At 41.1% G+C, this 21,449-nt stretch overlaps 1 long non-coding RNA gene across 1 annotated transcript; it reads right to left on the reverse strand.

Annotated features, from left to right (window-relative positions):
- Nucleotides 1-1,700: 1,700 nt before the first annotated feature.
- Nucleotides 1,701-20,516, reverse strand: LOC136429245 (uncharacterized). The gene is made up of 3 exons (XR_010754722.1): nucleotides 20,199-20,516; nucleotides 2,072-2,145; nucleotides 1,701-1,846 (listed from the first exon to the last, which is right to left on the reverse strand). It is a non-coding gene; the product is annotated as an uncharacterized lncRNA (long non-coding RNA).
- Between the last annotated feature and the right edge of the window lie 933 nt (nucleotides 20,517-21,449).

Here is a 21,449-nt window from a genome sequence, read left to right on the forward strand (position 1 = left end):
ACGTTTGACAAACGCATACATCGCATATATTTTGTCAGTTTACGTAACTACTGATATCGACGCAACCAAATACCCGTGGTATATACTGGCTCTAATTGTCATAGAGTGTCCCAATAGTAAAACTAGTGTCCCTGTTACACATATATAAAAAGTATTGTCGTCAATTGCAATGTGGAGACGTCTTCCCATAACAGTTTAAGTAACTGCTGATATCAATGCAACTCAATATGCTCGTAATTAGCATTAATCGGTTGTGCGTAAGGCATGCGGTCGGCAGACGTTGTGTGCGTCTGGAATGCGCTCGGCATACGCACCTCTTACGCAGCTACTCGCTGCAAGGATAATAGTATTGCGCACTTCATATGCAAATCATACGTGCCTCATGCGCACTGGATGCACTGAATTCGTTATTCACACTGCCTATGTGCGTCACACAAAACTCAAGCAATGTGATAGTTCTAGCGTACAACTGCACACAAAATTTAATACGGAACTCACACGGAAGTGCTTATACGCACAAGTGTGACAGGCCTAGGGGCTTTAGCAACCCCAAATTGTAAACGCGAGTACGGTATGGGTAGAGTCCTTGGTAGTTCCTCTCTTCACTGTTAGAAATTAAGTGTTTTCTACATGTGAATGGAGTTACGCTGGCTAATGTTAAGTCTGGTTGACAAGGTTGCAAAGAACAGTGTAAATGGTATCAAGGTGGAGGTAGAACGTATTGAGGATATTTGGCACTACGCCGCGGACAATTAATAGTAAATTTACAGTACCCGCCCAGCGTCGACACCGTACATTAAGCCCCTGTCACATGCACTTGTGAGTATATACAAGCCCGCATGAGTTGCGTATGAACATGTTTTTGGTTTAAGTTAACTTTGTAGTTGAATAAGTGATTTCTTCGGTACGATAACCAGGGTGCACAACGGTGGATCAAAGTAGAAAACATCTTTTTCCCGGCAAACCTTACTTAAACCAAAAAAATGTTTATGCGAAAGTCACGCGCACTTGAATATACGCACAAGTATGACAGTGGCTTTATAGGGAAAACGTATTGGCCTCCGTCAAGTCATATACGCAAGTGGAAAATGTCAGATAACCAAGTCCTGCATGGTGTCTTATTTGGTTGAAATATAACCACAGAGTCCCATGGTTTTATAGCAATAAACATTGCGTATTTCCAATCAACACGTTCTTAAATAATTGATAGGGAGCAGATTCAGGGAAAAGATGTTTTCACTTGTTCCCTGCTAAAATATTGTCTGGAACCTGTGTTTCAAATTGACCTTATGTTTGACTGTCTGACCGAGCTTTGACAACGTCGTCAGTAATAGTCAAAGAAAAAGGTGTATCCAAGAACACTGCTTTGGCCAACCTGACATTAACTGATACGTCGGCATGTGAAGAAACAGTGCAGAAAAATAACTATATGTGATGTTTTGTTGTACATGTCGTCATTGCAGCGTCAAAACTTGCAACGCGTTTCGGACGCTTGAATTTTTATGTCACAAATGTACATCATAACCACAAAATATACTAACCTTTTTTGATCATGATTATAATAGTAAATCACTGGAATGTGAATTATGTCGTACCCTCATACTATTTAGATCATGATGTATGTATTTGAAAGGTGATTACTCACAAAGACAAACCAGACCACGTCCTCCAGCCCACCATTTTGACCGGCCCCTGATCTTGCATGTCCTCCTTCTACCTCCTTGTAGCTTTATGCATCCCTCCTTGCAGTCAAACATGCAGACGGTTCCTTTGGGGTAACGCCCATTCTTCAGGTTCTTGTCGCAATCACTTGTCGTGTCCGGAAACTTCAAAGGCTTACATGTTTCTGTAGGGTAGACACATACATATCACTCTCTTTTAGTACTTAGATAAGACATAAAGATATACATGAAAGTAAAACTTGGCACATGTACATCAAATCAGACTTTCGATATTACATAAGGGTCCAATGAGCAATTATTCATATTGTAACATTACATCAACTGACACCCAAATAAATTGCACAAGTGGTATATTCTTGTACTCAAATATAACAAACTCCAAGACGTACTTGTAACTTTCCTTCCGCCGACAGGAGCCACATAGAGTACGAGGGTGAGGCAAACCACGAGGCCGATGAAGACCCTGAGACGGAAAGAAATATGGCAATTTAGATCGAAAGTCGACACCGCAACTATGGATACTGTTCTCCTAAACTCTCATCGCCTAACATGACATGACTATTAACTCCCTATTGTCCAAGACATTCGTAAGCAAAAGTTTATATAGTTATGGCACTTTTGTATTTATTATGCAAAATAGAAATCTATTTGTATAATTGGTATATGTTAATGTTCCACCTGCCATTAACTACATATGTTACCTGTACATGTATTTGAGTTCTATAATGGAAAACACAGCAAATATAGATTTACATGATTTGCACTTAATCATGTACATGTTAGATATCATAGTCATTTCTTTGTTTAGTTATTCTCCTTGGAAGATTCTGACCAAAAAACCGCCACTGCAGTTCCAGAGAAAGCTGCTAGTGGGCCCAAATCTACACCAATTCTTATTCACATTACAAGCTATCTGCTACAGTAGTGGTACCAAGCGGTCTCACTAGATACCGAAAACAACCAAAAACAACCGAAAACAACCATATCACTAATCATCGAAAACAACAAAAAACAACTTGAAAACAACCGAAAACAACTTGAAAACAACCGAAAACAACTTGAAAACAACCGAAATCAACCGAAAACAACTAGAAAACAACAAAAAATAGTCACCGATATCCCCCAATATCAATGTCTCATCACATCCTCTATTTTAGGGAGAAGATGATTCTGATGCACTTCAATATTCCATTGTATATAGAAACTTACTGTAGAATAGCAATATAGAATGATCTTGTATTCATGTATACCTTTGTTTTACCTTATATTTGTATTTCGATATTGTTGTCAACATGCAATTAGCCTACGGGCATAAATTTGCAATAAACTATTATTACTATTATTGTTTTCAAAGTGGGAGCCAAAGGTCGCAGCTATCTGGTTCTCGCAGTTTGTTCTGTTCATAACCTTTGTAATAAAGTTTATTGTTAACAAAAGTACAGTACAATGAACATCAATTTTTCCTTACAGCATTACAGAATATATAATAAGGTACGGTAGTGCTTCCACTTAATTTTCCGCCTTAGATGATAGTTGCCTTCATTGCATATTGTATTTACAACAGATTTTCAAGTTATTTGGTACGCAGGTAGGTTGGACATAGATGTACACACTGAAGTTCAAATTATGCAAATTGGGGCTGAATTTGCATAAGTAATAAAGAAAATCTATACCTCCATTTTAGGCATGTAGCAAAACTGGGTCACACCTGTCACATTAGTAGCAAAACTGGGTCACTTCTCCAGGGGCCGACAAGTGGTGGTCATACCATTAATACCCCCATTCCACTTGGACGGCGCTCTCATCGCGCTCTCACGGCGACCTAAAATGGTCCTGAGCGCCATGAGAGCGCCGAACTCCTGGAAAACGTGCTCAAGTGGAATCTCTACAGCGATCTTTGCGCGCTCTCAGCGCGACTAAAATGTCAAATGTCAGCAACTTTTTAAAGATTTCACAGATCACTCAACGAATTCCAGAGATAAAGAACGAATTTTTATTACGTTTTGTGTGCTTTGTTATCTTCTCAGTCATACATTTACCTCTTGCATCATATTTGAATGATAAAATCAAGGGGAAAACAGATTCAATTTTAGTCGCTGCACGGTCGCTCAGTGTGTGTCTTAAGTAATATATGTATGTTCAACTTTTTTTCTGTGTTGTCTGTCATGTTAACTGTTTGCAATAAACACATTTTATCATTCTACGTTATAATAAAAACCTAAATCACAGAATTTTGAAACATATTTTGAACCACTGACAATAAAACTTGGAGGGAATTTTTATTTGAATGGAAGCAAGTACTTGTAGGTATTGGTCAATTTGTATTGCCCACGAGCAAAACTATGATTTGACCACAAAATTCCCAGAAATTCAAGATACAACACTTCAAGAATGAAATTTGTGTTAACTACAGTTGAGACCATTCAATCCTCATAGAGCGCTCGCTGCGATCATTGAGCGCTCGCTGGGGCCCTTTGATCCCACCTTGGGCGCTCTCACGGCGCTCACCGCGCTCTCTCGGCGCTGACACGGCGCTCACCGGGCTCGCTCCGCGCTCTCTCGGCGCTCGTTTTTTGATCGCCATCCTCGGCGCTCTCACGGCGAAGGTTTTGAGCATGTTCAAAACCATCGCCGAGGTGACGGCGCGCATGGCGCTCTCGTCGCGCTGTCGGCGCTCTCGCCGCGCTGTCGGCGCTCTCAATGGCGCTCTCGCCGCGCTGTCGGCGCTCTCACGGCGATCTGGCCAAAATGAGGTCGCCGTGAGAGCGCGATGAGAGCGCCGTCCAAGTGGAATGGGGGTATTAGGGATATAGATTGACATTGGTAGGGAACACATATGAGAACCAAACAAGCACCCACTGGCAAAAAAAAACACAACTTGCAACGGCAAGAACAATCCACTATGGCAAAAAAGACACCATTTAATAAAAAACAAAATTTCACGGAGATTTCGGGTCCTAAGACTCTTGTTTTCGGTTGTTTTGGGGGGGGGGGGGGGGTGGGGTGTCTTCCACGGGAGCTCCTATCCCTACACTGGGATGAGAAATTCGCTGTAATCCTACGTTAGGGTGGCCCATGGAGGTCCATGTTTGTGTCATCTACTTCCTAGATAGTTTTTCAGTACGTTTTGTGTTCCATTTTATGTTTGTTATGAAGTTAGGATGAATTTTTGTTGCAGTGTTGTGGGACTGCGTTGAGTACCCCCCTCCCACCCCTGAGGCGCCACAAAGGGGGCTCTTCTTTCTTTCTTTTTCATTTAGTTTTATTATAATTTCCCACGACTTTTTCCTCGGTTATGTTTCGGAACCTTGCAAGTTTACTCGTGACCTCGACCAAGAGCCTGTGCAGGCGTGGCGAGCCGCACAAACATCTTTGGAGCCTAAAGTCAAGCAAGATGGAGTTCGTACCCAGTGCTGGAAGTCAACGTTCGAGAGGAGGACTGTCCAGACCCCGTCAGCCCAACAAGCTTGCTACACTGAACTGCAGAACCCTACAAACAACTTCATCGCAAGTAGAACTTGACAAGCTTATGAGTGATTATGATATCTCGATAACATGCATTCAAGAACATCGTTTTGTTCATAGTGCCTCTGTAGAGGAAATAGTTGCACGGAATATGGGAACCATATCTCTATTTACAGCTTCGGCCACCAGAAATTCTGCAGGCGCGTCCACCCGTTTTGTCGGCATTTGTGTCAATGATAGACTTCTCCCGCTACTACTCTCTGTGAGAAAAATAGACGAGCGTATAATTGTAGCCCGTTTCAAGGGAAACCCAGGAGCTGTTGTTATATCCTGTCACGCGCCACATAACTGTTTACCTGTCAGTGATGATGTTGCAAATGACTTTTACACAAAATTAAGTAATGCAGTGGAGGCCATTCCATCGCACTCCATGCTATTTATAGGAGGAGATATGAATGCTCAAATCGCGAAGGGTTTTTCCATTAACAAGGTTTCAAATCGTAACGGTTTGCTTTTAAATGACTTTATGGAGCAACATAGCCTAGTAGTTGGTAACATCTCCGTCCGGAAACCAAATCGCAAATTATGGACATTCAGATCACCTAAGGGCGACCGCTCTGAGATAGATTTCTGTCTTTTCCGTAAGCGCTGGCGGAACAGTGTTGAGGATTGTCAGGCATATTCTTCATCCAACCCGGTGGGTAGCGACCACCGCATCGTGACAGCGACAGTAAAACTCAGCCTAAGATCCTCTAAACCTGTAGCCTCAAAGAAATTATTCTGGAGGACAGTTGCAACAAATAATCAGCTTGCATCTGAGATAGACGATACAGTTATGGCACGTTATGAAAACTTACCTCAGTCCGAGCAAAATTATACATCCTTTGTCAATATCGCACATGAAACCGGCAAGGACTTATTACCAGCTAAACCTCGTCGATCTCAAGTCACCATAGATGCAGAGCTAGTAGTTAAAGAAAGAAAGGCAACACTTAGAGCTTCTACGCGTAATGTGCAAACAGCCCAGTTCAATTTACGGAGAACGTACGATCGCTGTAAAGACAATCGTATCAATGAGACCCTACGTACCTTTGAACATCCAGCTTCAGTATCTAACATCAAAAACGCATGGGATCTCGTAAAGTCTCTTTCAGGAAAGAAATCAAGTAATGTTGTGTACATAGAAGGAGAAGATCGTCTTAAAATCTGGGAGAACCACTTTAAAAACCTTCTTAATGTAAATATTGATTCTGCACCAGACAGCGAACCAATTCATAAGGTATTCGAGGTCTTCACTGAGATCAAGAGTGGTGAGTTCTCTCAGGACGAGGTTACCACGGCAACCATGGGAAAGCTCCCGGCATGGATGGCCTTCCACCTGAGTTTTGGAAGATGCCAAATATGACTAAAAAACCTTTTGCATTTTTGTAATACGAAATATAACGGTAATCGCCCAAAAGAATGGGGCATGTCTGGAATTGTCCCCATCCCTAAGAAAGGGGACTTGCGTCACCCAGACAATTATAGAGGAATTTCTTTGTCACAAATTGCATCTAAGCATTATGGTCTTCCATATCCGACACAGAGGGTCTAACCCTCCGTCGTCGTCGGAGCCGATGGCACCCAGCTGAAACCCTCCCTGATCTCGATTTCGCCGATGACATTGCCTTGCTCGAAAACTCAATAAAGTTTGCTCAAAATCTTCTCAACAAAGTCGAAACATCATGTAATAAAATTGGTTTATACCTCAACGCTTCCAAGACTAAGTACATGCATTTAAATCCTACAACTGACAGTCTACTTTTAGCCTCCGACGGTACTACAATCGGGCAAGTTGCCGACTTTAAATACCTCGGAGGCTACACTGATAGTATACATGACATGAATATCAGGATAGCTCAGGCATGAAGTGCCCTCCACTCATTACAAAAAATTTGGAAGTCTCCGATCAGAAAACAAACTAAGACAAAAGTGTTTAAAGCATGTATAGAAGCAATTCTATAAATATGGCTCTGAATCCTGGGTTATGACGACGACACGCTCCAGAAAACTCGATGGCACTTACACGAAGATGCTCCGTGTAATACACCATGGTGGAAGCACCCTACAAATAGACAGTTATATGGACCATTGCCATATATCACCACGATATGGTGAAACGTCGACGGCTGAGTCTCGCGGGCCACGTTGTACGTAGCAGTGAACCAGCGGGAAAGCTTCTGCTTTGGAACCCGGACGCAAACAGAAGGATTGGTCGACCAATCACAACTTTCAAGAAACTCATAGAAACTGAAACTAATTTGGAAGGACAGGAACTCCTTTCTGCAATGAATGACAAGAAATTCTGGAGGACGAACTTCTCTTGCTGTACCTCGAAAGAGGAGGAACGATGATGATGATGATGATTGGGGGGTTTTTGGTTGTTTTGTTTACTGTTAGTTGTTTTCGGTTGTTTTCGGTATTCAGTGATTTGCTGTTTTCGGTGGTTTTCGGTGGTTTTTGGTTGTTTTTGGTTGTATTCGGTTGTTTTCGGTTGTTTTCGGTATTTAGTGAGGCCCGTACCAAGGTCACATACCGAGTGCCCCAAATCGACCTTAACCTTTGTCTTCCGAACACTGACCGACATACTAAATATCGTCATAATCCATACAGAGGTTCCTGAGCTATATATGCTAACTACAACAATCTGGAAACAAAAACACACAGATAGACTCGCAGACACACAGACACAGCCAAAACAAGATCTCCTTTTTCATGGAGATAAAAATGTATTGATTAAACGTTATTCCTCTGCGTGTTTTTGAGGCGGGCCTGCTGTTTGAACAGCTCATCAAACGCCTGCACACGATTTGACACATAAAAAACATGTAACCAAACTCGTTATCGCGCAAACTGTTCTATTTGAAAATTGCAAAACTTTTACAACCAGTAGTGCACAGCATTTACACAAAATTCGCACAGCTTTTCATCACTTTTGGCACCACACAAGACGGGAAGCTATTCGAGGGTATCCAGCGCTAGTGTACAAATGAGTTGAATGATCCAAGTACTTAATCATCGTATACATGTCTGTCGTGTCCTATACCCTAATTCATATCAATGGATAAAAGGACCAAATCTAACTATAGAAACACACATGTTGAAATCCCTACAATTAACATAGGACAGTACATAAAAAACTGCCTAAGGCAAAGTGTGATTCATTTCACCAAAGACTGTACAAGTTTATAGTCTCACCCCACACTACATAGTATCTGGCAGAGTACTATAATGTCATAAAATTTTTGCAAAAGTAATAGAAGTTGTCATCCATTTTATTCTGTACAATTCTTGTACAATTTAGTTATCAGAAGTACACAAAAGTACAAACACCCCTTGTTACGAATTACTGGTGGTTCACTAAGCTTGTACAAATAGCAGACCGGTCGGACAAGAAACGTTGGGCAATTAAGTAAGCAGTTAGCGAATGCGTCGATGAAACGGTTCAAATGCTCCCTCTTGCATTCTATCAGATATCTGCACCTATCCAGTGACTAAAGATTTGACATTTCCAAACATCTGTCTTGTCACGTAGTAGCAATTATTCTGTCATTATGGAGGCATGGACAAAAAGTTGAGTCATTTCTTTACATTGTGGCTAGCGAATACATACGAGCCCGTACAAGGGCGCGTTCCTAATAATTTTACATAAAATCCATTGATATCCATTCTATGTTGAGCAGATACCCTTCATAATGTAAAAGATTACTAATAACGTCTACACCAAATATTCTTTTTAATGGCAATTATAAACAACACCTCGCCGCTCCCAACAAAAGGTATTTGCGCTGGCTTAAGTTGTAGAACATTGCAGGAATATTGTGACTACAGTATCATGATTTGAAATAAGATACTTTTAGGTTTTATGAACGGATCAGTATGAGTCATGCCGTGATGGCCAGGTGCCAATAACATGACGCACCTTATGTGCCCGCTTTGTTCTTCACATTCCTTCTGACAGATGTCAAATTCTAACCGCGCCACCGATGTGTCCCCAATTTTACCAATGCGCTAGATATGATAAAGTTTAGTTCTATGCCCATGGCGGAATTTCTGTGGGTATTGAGCTTTTCCATGGTCTAAATAGTAGATGTAGTAGATAATTTGACCTAGTCGAAGGGATACTGCTGGCGTTTTTGGTCCTCATTATATTGCACATTTTGAATTTTGACATTTTCACAAAGGTTCACTTCTCTGAGTTCACTCGGACATTCCGTAACACTTGTTGTAACCGACAGGATATAACAGCCTTGTCCCGACCAAAATTCATATGGCTTCCCAATAACTACGTAAATCTCCCACGGCACAGGCAAAAATGATATTGAAATTGATGTATTTGAAATAACAAGGACCCAAGAAAAACACTCGGATCGCATCTTGAGGCTTAATCATGGAGTCTTAAAAAATTCGTAGCATGTAGACCTTTGACTGTCGGCTGTATTTTGAGGCGGTGCACTAGTCTGTAAATGGTTTACGCGGTTGAATCGGAAAGCAACGACCGAGAGACATACTGTCACCAGTATACTAGGGAGGAAGTTCTGTTTCGACAGATCTCTGAGACCTCGCGCGCGCGCGTCCGCCTGCCCGCTTCAGGCCGGGGGCAAGTAGTACCAGAATGGCAGAACCTCCTATGGCGGTCTCAAATGAACACATATCTCGTAACGTTACTACATTGTACTATGTTTAGAAACCCTGAACAGCACACGAACAAACTTAACGGCTCAAATTAACAAAAGTTTGGATCTTAACTACAGTACGGTAAAGATTCAGAACTTTCGCACATGTAATGGTAACTCTTGCGTCTTTGCACCCGTAGTAAGAAGGGAGGAAAACTATATAACCTCTTCAGATATCTTTACTGACATATGCGAAGAAACAACCTAATTATATATAACTTCTTGAAGCAGCGCTAGCTATTTCACAGTCTCACGCTGAGGCAGTGCGCACCAGCCGCCTGTGCGAGCTCACCGCCCACTTTTCTCGCCACAACCCTTATTAATGCTTATTAATCATCATATACATGTCTGTCGTGTCCTATACCAGAATTTATATCAATGAATGAAAGGATCAAATTTACTTGAAATATGTTATAATCCCTGCAGTACACAGTAAGGCTAAGTGTGATTCATTCCATCAAAGACTGTACAAGTTTATAGTCTCATCCCATACTACATAGTATCTGGCAGTTTTATCTCATATCGATGTTAAGTAAAAGAAGTGGTCATTCATTTCATCTAGTACAATTCTTGTGCAATTTAGTTATTACAAGTACACAAAAGTACAAACACCCCTTGTTATGAATTACTGGTGGTTCACTTAGCTTGTACTAATAGCAGACCGGTCGGTCAAGATACGTTGGGCAATTAAGCAAGCAGTAGCCAAATCAAACAGTGTTCAAATGCTCCCTCTGGCATTCTATCAGATATCTGCAGCCATCCAGCGACTAAAGACTTAACATCTCCAAAGATGTGTCCTGTCACGTAGTAGCAATTATTCTGTCATTATGGAGGCGTGGCCAAAGAGGTGAGTCTTTTTTTAACATTGTGGCTAGCGAAAACATACGAGCCCTTACAAGGGCGCGTTCCTAATGATCTTAAATGAAATTCATTGATTATAAGTCTTCATTCTATGTTGAGCACAGATACCATTCATAATGTAAAAGATTACCAACAACGTCTACACCAAATATTATTTTTTTCAATGGAAATTATAAACTGCACTTAGCCGCTCCCAACAGGAGGTATTTGCGCTGGCCCAAGTTGTAGAACATTGCAGAAATATTGTGACTACAGTATCATGATTTGGAATAGAATACTTTTAGTTTTTATGAACGGATCAGTAGAAGTCATGCCGTGATGGCCAGGTGCCAATAACATGACGCACCTTCTGCGCCCGCTTTGTTCTTCACATTCTTTCTGACGATTGTCAAATACCAACCGCCACAGGTGTGTTTCCAATGCACTAGATGTGCTTTTCCATAGTCTTCACAGTAAATGTACCAGAGAATTTGACCGGACCAAAGGGATACTGCTGGCGTTTTCGGTCCTCACTATATTGCACCTTTTGAATTTGGACATTTTAACAAAGATTCACTTATCTGGGCTCACACCGACATTCCGTAACACTTGTTGTGACCGACAAGATATAACAGCCTTGTCCCCTGACCAAAATACATGCCTACCAATAACTATCACTTAAATCACCTACGGCACATGTATAGGCAAATAGATATACAAAGTACAAACATGATATTGAAATAGCAAGGACCCAAGAAAAACACTCGAAACGCATCTTGGGGCTTAACCATAGAGTCTGGAAACATTCGTGGCACGTTGACATTCGATGTCGGCTGTATTTTTAGGCGGTACACTAATCTGTAAATGGTTTACGCCGTTGAATTGGAAAGCAGTGGCCGAGAGACATAACAGTTAAATATAGGGAGGAAGTTCTTTCCGGACATATCTCTGAGACCGCGCGCGTGCGCCCGCCCGCCCACTTCGGGCCGGAGGCAAGTAGTACCAGAATGGCGGTCTCAAATGTACACATATGTCGGACTACATTGTACTATGTTGAGAAACCCTGCGCACTGCACACAAACTAACTAAACCGGGTTCAAAGGAACAAATGCTTGAATGCTTGAATGCTTAAATCTGGTACGGTTAAAATTCAGAATTTCCGCATGTGTAATGTTAAGTCTTGCGTCTTTGCACTCTTAGTAAGAAGGGAGTGAAACGGTATAACCTCCTAAGATATCTTTAACGACATATGCGAAGAAACAACCTAATTGTATATAACTTCTTAAAGCAGCGCTAGCTATTTCACAGTCTCACTCTGAGGCTGTGCGCACCAGCCGCCTGTGCGAGCTCACCGCCCACTCTTCTCGCCAGTACCCATGGTTCCAACAAACCAAATATCCCGCAAATTCAGTCACAACCGACTGTTTCGTGAAAGGCCGTGTAAAACTGGCGTCTGTAACGACGTTCCTATAAAAACCTAGCCGTACTCACCGCATGGTGACGATTCTTTAAGGAGATACCGAATTTCCGACCCGTCTCAGACGGGGTGCTCGGCAGAAATAGATCGACTGTCGACAATTATCGACGCACTTCGCTCTATCACGAAGCCAGGTTAATCAAAGCCTCCATACCAGGCTTCTGGTGCCGTTTCTATATCGTCGCCTTCTGTCCGATAACGTACCCATTTTCTCATCAATGTCGTGATTGTTGAGTTTAAAAACTACGAGTACGCCAGCAGTTAGTATGACATGAGAATGTACTACGTATTCAGCCAACGATAGCAGGTAAAAATCCCTTCGAAGCCTGCTATGTTGACTTCAACGAGATTAACCATGAACCCTCGGGGGCACTCAGGCTTGCGCCATCACACCTCAGGCAAGGCGGGGACTGCGTCACCACACCTACTATTGTTGACAAATTTTCTGCCGGTTTTCAAAGCTACCTAAAATTTCAATGAGATATATACATATATATACACAGAGAGAGAGAGGTATAAAACAGCGACAAATATCCAATATATTGTGAATGCGTTTCTCTTTTGTCAAGCGTACGTAAGTGAAGAATGTTACACGTAGCCGTAGGGTAGGGACTTGTGGAGACAATGATGTCACCTCTCAGATGATCAATTGAGCTGAACTGAGGTTATGTGAATCACAACACAATATCAAATTAACTCAATCCTGCGTAGCTTCAAAGGTTGTCTACTGTTTCATACGCTTGACTTTATCCGATAATTTTGTTATTGTAGGGGGGGTTTATCAACATCTTGTCTAAACTCACGCCCAGGTATCGATATTCCCCATTTCAATTGCGCTAGCCCATCAAGAAAAGCAAACAATAAAGTGGTTTAAAGAGCACCCCGGTACGTACGTCCTAAGTTACATACACGTCATGTATGGTTATATAGCCTCAATCTAAGTCACAAATGTTTGTTTGTTTGTTTGTTTGTTTATTTCAAATCTGAAAGTCCCATCATTCACTGCTAAAGCTTTTAGGTATATATAAACGTTTCGTATCAGATATGCAACTAAGGTGCGAAATTTTTTTTCTTCCAAGGCTATGGTGAAAAAAAAACAGTCTGCTCTACACTACTTCTCACCACAACGCACCTATAGCCTAGGTTACACATAGCCGAACATGGCTCCCGAACGCTAGCCGACTCGGGTCGGCGGTAGTTCGGGAGCAGTCTGACCAGTTTTTGGGCCACGCCTATCTTTGGCGCCGAACATGCGCCGAAGATGCGCCGATCATCTCCTAACCAGTACACGAATTACTCCCGAATGGGCCCCGAATGCTTTCTAGCTTATTCCCAACCATCCCGACCTCTAGCCGCAGACTGCCGAATCTCTCCTGACTAAACCCCGACCGATTGCAGACCCTCTCACGAATTGAAATGGACATATTCAGCGACTTTCAAAAGAGGGGTCATTTGCGGTTTTAATTAAAATAATCCATTCTATTATGCTGTTAACATCACCGAGAGATCGAATTCGGATCATGGCTAGCTTTAATACTGCTTTTAGTGTTCTTCTTTGTTTTTGGTCGTGTGAAGGTCGGGGGTGATTCGCCCACGTTCCGATAGTAGTCACTTGGTTGAGAATTAGTTAGCAGAGATTTGTCTACGGCCTTGGGGTGAGTTATGGGTAGGTTGGAAACTAGTTGGGAGTAAGTCAGTAGTGTTTCTGGCGTGGTTAAGGTTCTAATTTTACTACTGACTCAATCCCGAATACCAGCCGAGCACTAGCCGACCGCGCCGAACACCAGCCGAACACCAGCCGACCCATTTCAGACCCTCCGTCCAGAGCCGAATGTTTTGAAATTTTCAAAACATTCGGCTGGCGCAGCCGAACACCAGCCGACTCAGCCGAATGCCAGCCGACTCGGCCGAACGCCAACCGAGCTAGCTCCCGAATCACTCCCGAATCACTCCAACCATGGTCGGGGGAGAGTCGGAAGGCCATGTTCGGCTATGTGTAACCTAGGCTTATCCCTTGACCTCTACTACCTCTACTCTACTCTACTACTGCAAGTCTCATCTTTTGATAACGCCGTGTTTGTTGAAACCCACTACACTTATAAGAAAAGTAAGTAAGCCTAGTCATTGCACACGCACAAAAAGTAGTATTTTGAGTGGTGGCGCTGATGAGAGGGTCAGACCTTCCGTAGCGACGGCTCGGGCTTTTGTCCAAAAATATACCAGTAACCCAAATGTCATACACATAGTATATCTATAAAGCTTTCAAAACACTACCATTTTGGTCTAAAAGTGTTTGTTAAATAGAAAAGCTACTTCAGAAAAACAGCGTCAACATTGCTCCCGTCTGCATTTCAACGGCAAATTTCAATTATCAAAACCTACTACCATTTTCTGGCAAATAGTGATGGATCCATAGCGGAACACCGTCTCAAGTTCGACTATCCCATATGAAAATCTCTTAACCAACAGGCAAATACCAAATTAGAGTTTATTCAGTGCGCTTCTGATGAACTTTCCATGATTGTGAGATAACATTCCGAGATTGGGACCTAAATCTGCTTCGCAGTGACGCATTGTAGGAAACAACGCTGTCCAAAAAAATGTCTACCATGAAGTATACACCTCGAAGCACAAAGCTCCCACAAACATCCCTGGAAAGCAAACTGTACTTCAGAAGGCGGTACGAAAGTATATGTCACATGTACAGCTTTAAATTAAGTGTTCGAAAAATCATTAAAAAACTAAGTTATTGATTAAAATAACATATGTATAAACCATTCATAAGAAAGCGCTCTTGAAATAATAAGGACACAAGAGAACGCAAAGAAAGTATCTTAAGGCTTAACTAGACGGTTAGAAATAGTGAAGCAGGTAGGCGTTTGATTGTTGGTTGAATTTTAAGGTGGTGCATTAATCAGTGGCCGACAGACTGTCAACAGTATCCCGGGAAAGTTCTGCGTCGGCAGTTACGTCCAGATCGAGCGTAGGCCTGCTTGGCGGCCAGTAGCACATTAGAGAACCTCATTTGACGGTTTCAAATAAGCAAGTATTTCGTACTTCTACGTTTTAAACCCTGCCGCTGCACAAAATAACAAAGTTCATGGCACCAGGTGCTTGGATTTTAAATGTAGAACAGTAAAGTTTCATTATATTCCAATATGTAATGATAGGTAATAAATGATACATGTACCGTGTCTATGCGCCATCAATAAGAAGGCCAATGAATATTTGCTTCGTGACATGTGCAAAAAAAGGCAACTAACTTATTGAAGTAGCTATTTCGCAGTCTCACTCCGAGGCAGTGAGCACCTGCCGCCTGTACTGTGCGAAGTCACCGCCCACTTTTCCCGCCACAAACCATGGTTCTAACTGACCGAATATCCCGCAAACTTAGTCACAACCGACTTCTTTGCTAGAGACCAATAAAACTGACGACTGTAGAGACATTCCAATAAAAACGTAGTCGTACTCACCGCATGGTGACGATTCTTGGAGGAGATACCGAATTTTTCACCCGTCCCGGACGGGGTGCCCGGCAGAAATAGAACGACAACCGACAATTATCGACGCCCTTCGCTCTATCACGGAGCCAAGATAATCAAGGATAGCCTCTAAAACAGGCTTATAGTACCGTTTCAATACCGTCGCCTTCTCTCTGATAACTACCCGTTTTCTCATAAATGCCGTGTTCTGATGGTTGCGTTTAATAACTATGAATACGCCAGCAGTTAGTACGACTTGAAAAGTATTGCGTTTTCAGCAAACGATAGCAGTTAAAAAGCCCTTCGAAGTCTGCTATGTTGACTTGGACAAGATTAACCACTCTGGGGTACTCGTGCTAGTAAGGTATTGCGCCATCACACCTCATGCCAGACGGGCACTAGGTCACCACACCCACAATTATTGACAGATTTTCTGCCAGTTTTCAAAGCTAACTCACATTTCGATGGGATATAAAGGGAGGTATAAAACAGCGTTGCGGATTGAAATATCAACTAGAGTCCATTCCGAGTCACCGCGAGGGTTTTATAATAATATTTGTAATCATTTTGAAAAATTTCTAATAAAAGAATATCTGACTGACAATAGTTCTAAATTTTTCTAAAAGATCAAATACAAAAATATGAATTTATTTGAATTTAATTAGATACTTTAGAAATATTTTGAAAGTAACTGCACAAAAACCTCTTTATTTGTAATAATTTCTAAACATCTATGTGATTATTTAACTTTTAGAAATATTAACAGAAAATGGTAGAAAATGGTAGAAAATGGTAGAATGGTGATTGCCCCCATAAATGTAGGTGCTAATCCGCCCCTTCTGTCTGCCTTTGTACATCTTCAGACTTCACTGCAGGACACTGCTCGGTCCTTTGTGGAAAGCATTCTTCCCTAAACTTCGTAATGATGTGTGAATTACTTTCTTCCCAGCCCTCTGACCTATTTATAGAGATGTTACAAATAATGGTAGAAAATGGTAAGAAATTGTAAATAATTGTAAATAATGGTAGAATGATGTTACCATTATTTAGAAACCATTGTAAATATCATATTCTACATCATGAATATTTCTTAAGTTGTAGAAAACTTAAGAAATATTTATAAAGTTGAAATCACATTCAAAATATTTCAAAAGTATCAAATCTCTTACACAAAAGATAACAATAACTTGAAAATAGTTCTAAATTATGACAATAACAACCCTCGCGGTGTCTTGGAATGGACTCTATATTATGAATGCGTTTCTCTTTTTTATCAAGCGTAAGTGAAGAATGTTACACGTAGCCGTAGGGTAGGGACTTGTGGAGACAATGGTGTCACCTCTCAGATGATAAATTTAACAGAACTGAGGTTATGTGAATCACAACACAATAGCAAATTATTTCGAGCCTGCGTAAATTCAAAGGGTTGTCTACTGTTTCATACGCTTGACTTTATCGGATAATTACCTTCGCCGAGAAGGTTATGCAGAGGGTAGCGTTTGTCTGTTTGTTTGTTTGTAGTGGCACAGAATAACTCGAGAATGCCTTGATGGATTGTCTTGGTATTTGGTATGTTGGTAGGTTTTGATGAGACCTAAAAACGATCAGATTTTGGGCCCCCTAGCGGCTTCTTATGGTACTGCAGCGGAACTTCCTGTTTTGATATCTCGTGTTCTGGACATGCTATGGAACTGATTTTTGAGTGGTAGATAGATCTTTGGACAGAGAGTAAGTGGTGTGGGTTTGGGCCCCCTAGCGGCTTTTTTGGAACTGCAGGAACAGGTTTTGCGTCTGACTTTGAAAGGGAATAACTCAAGAAGGGCTTGATGGATGGTAATGATTTTTGGTAGGTAGATAGCTTGAGTGATGATGTACATGATTAGACACTTCTTATGCAAATCAGTATCTAATTTGCATAATTAATGAGGAAAGTTTATACATCCGCCAAATTCCATGATAGGACTCTGAAACATGTGACATATGTAACTGAGGAAGAGGGAAATATTAATTGATATGAACTATGCAAATGAAGACCTCATTTGCATAATTAATGAAAAAATACTATAACATGATGGCCTTGATGGATGGTCATGATTTTTGGTATGTGGATAGCTTGTGTGATGCTTAGTATGATTGGACGATGATTATGCAAATCAGATTCCAATTTGCATAATTAATGAGGCAACTTTAAAAATCCGCTTTGTTCCATGATATGACCATTCAAATTGTAACTGAGGAAGAGAGGACTGTTAATAGATAGAAAATATGCAAATGTAGGCCTTATTTGCATACTTAATGCGTAACTTGTATTATTCCACACTGGCAAATGACGGCAATTTCATACATTTAATCCTTTTTTGTGGCATTGGGACGTTATGTGAATGTGAGCATCGTTGAATCAAATTATGCTAATAAGGGCCTCCTTTGCATAATTGATGATAAATATTAGCATAACCTTCTTTGTTAAGCTCATAATTTGTTAAGCTCATACTTTGGACATGTTATATTTTAAGGCAATCAACTGGTATGATTTATGATTGATGAGAAACACTCCTAATACGTTAGTCATAAAGGTTAAAATCATTTGGCGAAGGTATGAGGTTGTGGAACTCTAGTTTTGTTATTGTAGGAGGGTTGATCAACATCTTTTCTAAATTCACACCCCTTTTCAGATATCGATATTACCCATTTTACCTAACCCATCTATAAAAGTAAACAAGAAAGTTGTTCAAAAGACACCCCGGGTACGTACGCTCTAAGTTACATACACTTCATGTATGATCATATAGCCTCAATCTAAGTCACAAATCTGAATTTCCCATCATTTACTGCTAACATTTAAGGTATACTAGTATATAAACGTTTCGTATCAGATATGCAACTAAGGTGCTTTTTTTTTCTATGGTAAAGTCTGCTCTAGACTACTACTCACCACAACGCACCTATCCCTTGACCTCTACTACCTCTACTCTACTACTACAAGTCCCATCTCTCATAACGCCGTGTTTGTTGCTACCCATTATATATATTGATTTGAAAGGTGAGTAAGCCTAGTCATTGCACACACAATATATTATTTCAACAATGGCGGTGCTGATAAGAAGGTAGCTGAGTAGATCGAGCTCTTGTCCCAAAATATACCAGCCACTCAACTGTCATGCACAAGATATGAAGCTTTCAAAAACACTAAAATTTGGTTCCAAGAGCATTTGCTTTACAGAAACACAGCATCAACATCGCTGCCGTCTGCATTTTAATTTAACGATACATTTCAATTATCAAATCAAACCTAACCATTTCCTGGCAACTAGCAATTGACTTAAAACGCCTGAAAAAAAAACCTTTCAAGTTAGACCATCCAATGTGTAAATCTCCTACCACACAGGCAAAAACTAGTACTAAGTTAGAATTTACTCAGTGCGCTTTTGCTTCACTTATCCATGATTGCAAGACATTATTCCGCGATTAGGACCATAAGGTCGCGGTCGCCCGTGGTTGACACTAAAGAAAGTAATTGAAGAGGATGTTGGCCTTGAAGATGACGAACTTCGATCTGTCATGTACGACAGGAACTTCTGTCACCTCTAAAAAGAGGATGAACTGAACTGAACAACTGGGGACCATAAGACGCCACTGTAGGAAACAACTGTGTCCAAATACGCATATCTATACTACGAAGTAAACACATCGAAGCACAAGGCCGGTCCCACAAACATAATATGAAAAGCATACTGTACTTCAGGAGGCGGTGTGAAAGTATTTGTCACAGTTCTAGAATAAGTGTTCGAAACATCATGGAAAACTAACTTATGGATTAAAATAACTTAATAATTATGTAGAAAACCATTCGTAAGAAAACGCTCTGGAAATAATAAGGATCTAAGAGAACGCAAAGAAAGCATCTTAAGGCTTAACTAGACGGCTAGAAATAGTGTAACAGGTAGGCGTTTGATTGTTGGTTGAATTTTAAGGTGGTGCATTCATTAGTAGACGATTTACGTCAAAATCTGTAGCCGACAGACTGTCAACAGTATTCAGGGAAAGTTCTGCGTCGGCAGGTACGTCCAGGTACTGCTTGGTGGCCAGTAACACATTCAAGAACCTTATGTGACGGTTTCAAATGAGCAAGTATTTCGTACGTCCGCGTTTTAAACCCTGCCGCTGCACACAAACTAAGTTCATAGCAAATGCTTTCAACATGGAATTTAGTACGGTGAAGTTTGACTATGTTCCAATATGTAATGATAGGTATCTATGAACCATTGATAAGAAGGCAAAGGGATATCTGCTTCATTACGAAATATGCGAAAAAAAGACGACCTGACTGCTTGAAGCAGCTTCTATTATTTCGCAGTCTCACTCCGAAGCAGCGCTTGCCAGCCGCCTGTGCGAGCACACCGCCCACTTTTCTCGCCACCAGCCACGGTTCGAACTGACCAAATATCCTGCAAACACAGTCACAACCAACTGTCTTGTGAAAACGATGTAAAACTGACGTCTGTAACGACGTTCCTATAAAAATTCCATTCGTACTCACCGCATGGTGACGACTCTTGAAGGAGCTACCGAATTTCCGACCCGTCTCTGACGGGGTGTTCGGCAGATCTGAACTAGATCGACACACGTAGCCAACTTGAAGTTAATTGAGGATAGCCTCCAAAACAGGCTTCTGGTGCCGTTTCGTTATCGTCGCCGTCTCTCTGATAACTACCCTTTTTCTCATCAACGCCGTGTTCTGGTGGCTGCGTTGCTAACAATGAGTACCACAGCAATCAGAAAGTGTCCCGTTTTCAGAGATAGCAGTCACAAAAGGCCTTTCGAAACCTGCTATTTCGACTATCATGAGGAAATGACCTTTGGTTATATATTAGTCATCATCGCCGCCCATGGGCACACGCGGACTGGGCACACTGGGACAGGGCCATAACATCTGCCATTGTTTACAGATTTTTCTGCCATTATTTGAAGCTGACTTAAATTCCGATGAAAAAGATAGTGGTTTTGAATGTTGGCGCGTTTGAAACATCAAAAAGTATTGTGCATTTTAATTTTGTGAAACGTAGGTGAAGAATGTTATTCAGGTCAGAAGTAGCTGCTTAACGTTTTGATAGGACTAATATCTCGAGTATAGTCGTGGTTGTTCACAAGCGCACTGTAGTAAATAAACCTGAGTGCTTGATATCCAAATGAATTGAAGGGCAGTCAGAAAAAACATAATTATCGTGTAGTACGAGTAGCTTATGTGGACGTAAGTCAATCACTACACAATAGCAAATTATCCAATGAGATCAAACGTGAGTAACGATAAAGATGAACTTCGCCCTCCGACCCGTCCTACAAATAACGCATTCTTGACTTTAACGATTATGATTGTTCACTCGCAAACCCTTACTACATGTTTTAAAAGTCAATAAACCCCCATTCGAATGCTAACAAATCGCACATGTATCTTCTATCTTGAGACATGCTAACAGTCAATTGTCGCGGCCATTTACCAAATGTCTCTAGATTTTGTAGGACTACACACAGAGAGAGACATGTTTCAGAAGTCGTGTATTTTTTTTAGAAATAAACATTGATCTAACATATTGTTAACATGATGTTAATAGACATGAAACAAAGTCTTGTTAATTTTCCTTTACATCTTTCGTCTGCTTTTTTAAGGATGACTGAGCACAATTGAAAGAGTTAACATGGTAGTCCAAACCAATTAGCATTCCTTATAAATTATATCACATTATCCGATGTAATTGCGTGTGCATAAGACCACAGTGACGTTCTCTTCACC

Source organism: Branchiostoma lanceolatum, chromosome 3 (assembly GCF_035083965.1).
Source record: "Branchiostoma lanceolatum isolate klBraLanc5 chromosome 3, klBraLanc5.hap2, whole genome shotgun sequence".
Classification (NCBI taxonomy): domain Eukaryota; kingdom Metazoa; phylum Chordata; class Leptocardii; order Amphioxiformes; family Branchiostomatidae; genus Branchiostoma; species Branchiostoma lanceolatum.